Source organism: Pelobates fuscus, chromosome 10 (assembly GCF_036172605.1).
Source record: "Pelobates fuscus isolate aPelFus1 chromosome 10, aPelFus1.pri, whole genome shotgun sequence".
NCBI classification, from domain to species: domain Eukaryota; kingdom Metazoa; phylum Chordata; class Amphibia; order Anura; family Pelobatidae; genus Pelobates; species Pelobates fuscus.
Genome location: NC_086326.1, coordinates 141,528,753 through 141,535,285, shown reverse-complemented (window position 1 = coordinate 141,535,285; position 6,533 = coordinate 141,528,753).

Here is a 6,533-nt window from a genome sequence, read left to right as displayed (position 1 = left end):
TATCCTGTATTCTTGCACATGCTCCGTACACTACTGATCGTATCTTGCCTCGTGCAACCAACTGATCGATACGTCAGCATATGCACGTACACATGCCACGTGGTAATCTCGGCCTACTAAATTTATTTTTACCGAGATTCCACCACATTCCCCCCTTTGATGCCTCTTGATATTTTACAATTACTTGAGGCATCACATAACCTTAGTTTTGCTTACACCGCAAGTTACCTTGAACCAGACCAGACTTATCTTATGATGTGAATCTTCAACATTCATCTTCCTGCATTGGTTCTCCTTGATCTAGAGCCTTATACTTATATATCGCCATTATCTGTGCAGCAGCCTTCCTCTCTGCTATACTTCCTATCAGGCTTTGCACAGACCTAACTACTAAGGGTATAAGACACGGCAGGAGTAGACACAACATTAAAATCAGTAGGACTCCACCTACCACTGCCTTAAGCCCTCCAAACCACTCATACCAGCTATCAAACCAACTACTTGGATTGTACCCTTTCCATACCTGAGTAGGCACATGCGCTAGTTTAACCATATGGCTAGTAAGCTCAGCTATTGCTTGCCCTTCGTCATCTATTTGAAGACAGCAATTGCTTAGGTTAAACTTCCCACATACACCTCCCTCTACTGCCAAAAGGTAATCCAAGGCTAATCTATTCTGGTATACTGCTGTCCTCATCCTGGTGTTATGCTTCGCTAGAAGATTGAGCGCTTGTGATGTCTCATTTGTGATAATCTCAACCACCGCCTGTAATCTTATAATACGGTTGAGCATATAAATAGGGGTTCTATAACCAAAAGTACCATCCTCAGCCCACGTGGCTGGCCCATAATAGTCTATGATACGCTGGGGAGGCCATTCATTATCTTCCCAGGTGCCTATCTCTATGGGTCCCCTTTTCTTCCTATGATTCACATCATACACTTTAACACCTAAAGTCTCACCTGTTTCAATCGGTAACAAGAAGAAGGATGGTTTGAGCATACCCAACACACATGCCCCTTCCCAGTTCTGTGGCAACTCCGAATAGGCTTTCTTACCACAGATCCAGTACAAATTTGCTGGGGCTCTCCAGGTAGATGTGATGGATAGATCAAACCACACGTCCTTTAAATTGGCGTATCTAGCAAACGGGTTAGATGGTTCTGAGACATTTGAAGCCGACCACCAAGTTGTATTCTTTGTATCATCATCATAAGCTTTTTGCCCTAGACAAGTTAATTCTCCTACAGAAGTATTATACATTATTCCTTTCCTTGCTATGCAAACATAACCTATGATGGAGGTCTTTAATCTCCACTCAGATTTACCTCTAACACTCATATGATAATCGGCTTGTGTAGATATTAGTTGGTCAACTGCCTCAGAACCGGACATTACCTCCTTTGCTTCCCAAGGCCATTGGTCTCCCATGTTAGTACCTCCACACACATAGCAGTTGGTAACATTAAGACTACCGGCAATACTCTCAGCTAGGTCAATGAACAGGTTCTTAGCATTATGGGGGATCTTATTATCTATACTCATCTCTTCATAAAAGGAATGGTATACTTGATGAGTCTGGGAGGATACCGTATCAGTCTCTATCCCTATAAACAATAATGTCCCAGGATCTAAACCCGTCCCGTATATCTGAAACCCAAATAAATTTCCATACTTATCTAAGAACTTGTCGGGGTTATTAATGAGTATATGGACTGGGTTGCATTCCATAGACTTACAATAAGGGCTAGTCGGCAACTTAGTCACTATCATGTCTTTGTCTACTGTCTGTCCCCAAGTCGCCCACCCCACACAAGACCAATATGGACAAAAGTTATAGTCTTTATTTGGACATCTAGGACTCACATATTTATTTTTGCTACTGGGACAAATGTATTTATCGTTAGACCCATACGTCCTCTCCCATCTAAGATCCCCACATACATTCCACGGCTTTCTACCACTCGATATCGCCTTACACGCATCAAATAGCAGAACACCCGAAGAATGTACGGATTCTAACACCGTCTTATTAATTAGGGTCCCCTGAGGATCTCCATTCCTGAGAGTCAACCAAATTGTACGAGGTTGATACTCTGGACTGAAGCACTTAGGTTCTCCTACTCCTAAATGGCACACACTATAGTCTATATTTAAGTATCTACATCTCGATACATCTCCTTTACACTCGTATTGTGAATGCCAAATTAGGGTTTGGGAAATATGGTTACCTGTTCTCGTAGTCTTAATGCATACCTCACAGCTAGGAGTGTCGGTACCTCTACCTTCCTGAATATAAAAACACATATAAATAAACACAATCAAAAGCACATCTTTCGCCGTCATCCTCAGTCTTCGTCCGTGCGATGGAACCTCAGCTTCCAGGATGTGAGGGCTGCAGGGAATGGAGTTCTGCTCGTCTTCACAGGTGTCCCTTCGAGACTTTCCTGGCTTATACACTATGTGATGGTAAGCGGACAGGCTTTATTATGGCCTTCTCACTCACACCTGTAACAATAAAATTTGTAATCCACAATAATTCCTCGTTACTCCGACTGAGTAGTGCGTTTCAACCGGATCTTGCAGGGATTCTCTGGATCTGCTGTAACTTGCCAAGAATCGACTGCTGCTGGTTTAACCCTGGAGTGATGTATCCACGGAGTCACTTCTGCTACTTTTATCGCTGTAGGGGTAGACAAAAGAACAACATAAGGACCTCTCCACTTGGGCCCTAACGGTACATTATTCCACTCTTTAATCCACACTTGGTCTCCTGGATGATAACTATGAACAGGGGGATATATATTCACAGGTAATCTATCTTGTACCCATTTCTGTACCTCCTCCATAGTCTTACCCAACTCTACAACCTGCTGCCGGGTAATTCCTTCTCCCAACTGACTCAAATCCCCCCTTAAGTTACCAAGTACGGGAGGTGGTCGCCCATACATAATTTCAAAAGGAGAGAGGCCCATCCTTCTGGTAGGGGTACTGCGGATTCGCAATAGAGCTATAGGTAAGAGAACGTTCCACTTAAGTTGGGTTTCCTGACACATTTTAGCCAACTGGTTCTTAATAGTTCTATTCATTCTCTCTACCTTACCAGAACTCTGGGGTCTATATGCAGTATGAAGCCTCCACTTTATACCAAGCATATGAGTCAGTTGTTGTAGGCACTGGTGAACAAAAGCTGAACCATTGTCCGATCCAATAGAACAGGGTAGTCCATATCGGGGTATTATTTCTCGTAGCAGGAATCTTACAACTTCTCCTGCTTTCTCTGTACGAGTAGGACATGCTTCTACCCAGCCTGAATAGGTGCACACAATTACCAGCAGGTAACGATGTCCACCCGATTTAGGCATCACTGTAAAGTCTATTTGTAGATCGGACATGGGGAGTCCCCCCATAAACTGGACTCCTGGTGGCTTTACTGGTCCTTGTCTTGCATTATTCTTAGCACACGTTACACATCTACGTACAATGGCCTGAGTCAAGTTGGACAATCTTGGTATGTAGAAATGTTTTCTAAGAGATTCTTCAGTACTGTCTCTCCCAGAATGTGTCCCGTTATGATAGTTCTGGACAATTTCTACTGCTAGTGATGCTGGTATGACTATTCTTCCATCTTCTAGCTGATACCACTTGTTCTCCAGATACTTTCCCGGTTCAGTCTTTAACCACTCCTCTTCTTGAGCTGTATAAACTGGAGTCCATTGGGACAGTGGAGTTGGTATTAGAGCAGCTATATGCCCCACATACTCCTGTCTTCCTGATTCAGCAGCACGCTTAGCTGCACTATCTGCCATCCGATTTCCCTTGGTTACATCACCATCTCCTCTCAGATGCGCTCGACAATGTATGATACCGACTTCTTTCGGCTCCCACACTGCTTCCAATAGTTGTAGGATTTCAGCTGCGTACTTGATTTCTTTGCCTTCTGAATTCAGTAGTCCTCTTTCTTTATACAAAGCTCCGTGGGCATGAGTGGTTAAAAACGCATACTTAGAGTCCGTATAAATATTTACTCTTAAACCTTCAGCCAATTGTAACGCTCGTGTTAGTGCTATCAATTCTGCCTTTTGTGCTGATGTTCCTTTTGCCAGTGGCCGAGCTTCTATCACCTTGTCTATTGTTGTCACTGCATATCCTGCATAGCGGATCCCTTCTTTCACATAACTACTGCCGTCGGTATAATATTGAACATCGGGGTTCTGGATGGGAAAATCACGAAGATCTGGTCTACTTGAAAATACTTCATCCATTACTTCCAAACAATCATGTTGACTTTCAGTAGGTTGTGGCAAAAGGGTAGCTGGATTTAAGGTGTTTACAGTCTCTAAATGCACTCTTGGGTTTTCACACAACATTGCTTGATACTTGGTCATACGGCTGTTACTAAACCAATGATTTCCTTTGTAATCCAACAACGTCTGTACTGCATGTGGGACTCGTACATAAAGTTCTTGACCCAGAGTGAGTTTATCAGCTTCAGCTACTAGCAGGGCGGCTGCAGCTACGGCTCTTAGACAAGGTGGAAGTCCGCTGGCCACTGCATCCAGTTGCTTAGACATGTAGGCAACAGGTCTTTGCCATGATCCCAAGTACTGTGTCAATACTCCCACAGCCATTCTTCTTTGCTCATGTACATATAGGTAGAATGGTCGTGTGTGATCAGGTAGACCTAATGCTGGGGCACTCATCAAAGCCTTCTTCACATCTTCAAATGCCGTTTGCTGTTCTTGAGTCCATAAGAAGGGGTCGTGCTCTGTACCTTTGATGGCTGCGTACAGAGGTTTTGCCAGTATCGCATAGCTGGGAATCCATATCCTACAGAAGCCTGCTGCCCCCAAGAATTCTCGCACTTGTCTTCTATTCTTGGGTATTGGTATTTGGCAGACAGCTTCTTTTCTCTCTGGCCCCATAATCCTTTGACCTTCAGAGATATGGAATCCCAGATACTTGACAGTTGGCAAACACAACTGAGCCTTCTTTCTAGACACCTTGTATCCTGCCTTCCAGAGAATGTGTAGTAGATCGTGCGTTGCTTGCTGACAGATTTCTTTTGTAACTGCTGCTATCAACAAGTCATCTACATACTGTAACAATACACACTCTCCTGGGATGGACTCGAAATCCAGTAAATCTTGACTTAGGGCTGAACCAAATAGGGTAGGTGAATTTTTAAACCCTTGGGGCAGTCTTGTCCAAGTCATTTGGCGTTTTGAGCCCGTTACAGCGTTCTCCCATTGGAAAGCGAAAATACATTGACTTTCTGCGGCAATTCGGAGGCAAAAGAAGGCATCTTTGAGATCTAAGACTGTGAAGTAAGTAGCCCCGCCCGGAATTAAAGCAAGCAGGTTATATGGATTGGGTACAACTGGATGTATGCTAACAACCGCATCATTGACTGCTCTTAAGTCCTGCACAGGTCGATACTCATCTGTACCGGGCTTTTGAACAGGCAGCAATGGGGTGTTCCAGGGGGAAGTACAGAATTTTAGGATACCATACCGTATGAACTTATCCAGATAGGATTGGATGTTCTTCTTAGCCTTCTGTGGGATGTGGTATTGTCTTAGGCTCACTGGATAAACCCCATGTTTCAGTTCAATTTTTATTGGTGGAATATTGCGGGCCAGTCCTGGTGGGTTGTTCTCTGCCCAAACTCCTGGTATGTTAAACAATGTCTCATCACTCCTAGGGTTTTGGCTAGTCAACACTGTATAAAGTCGCCACTCTTCTTCCTTTGGTACGGATAAAGTCATAATACCTGAAGGTCCATTAAACTTTAAGGATGTTGTTCCATTTGGTAGGAACGTAATCTGCGCTTGTAATTTTGACAGCATATCACGTCCCAGTAATTGGACTGGACATTCAGGCATATAAAGGAATTGGTGTTTTACTACGTGGCCTCCCAATGTACAGAGTCGACTTTTAAGAACCGGTTTTTCAGCACTTCTTCCAGTTGCTCCTATCACAGTAATAGTCCTTCCAGATGGAGGAGCAACTAGATTAGTCACCACTGAATGTTCAGCACCAGTGTCGATCATGAACGCACTCCTTTTCCCCCCTATTGATACATCGACCATAGGCTCCGCTCGACCAAGGGGGATGGAGCCCGGTCGGTATCAATAGTCCTCCATGACCGTGTCAGCCAATCCTACGAAGTCCCTACCTTCTCTATCGCGGGACCTTTGCGCTGCTGGAATATACCTGTCTTCCCTAACACTTCCTCTGTTCCCATTACTCCCTCTATAACCATTACTCCCTCCGGGGCCTCCTCTACCTCTCGCTCTGCCTCTAAAATTTCCGTAACCTGACCTAGGTCTGTCTCTCTCAGACTGTTCTCTTCGCGGACACTCATTTCTCCAATGCCCTTCTTCCCTACAGTAAGCGCACTGATTTCTACTTAGAGGTTCCTCATTCCACTTACTATCGCCTCTATCTGGGCCCCGTCTATCTACGCCTGCGATCGCTACCGCTAGCATATCAGCCTTTTTACGCATCTTGCGCTCTTCCTCTTTCTTGC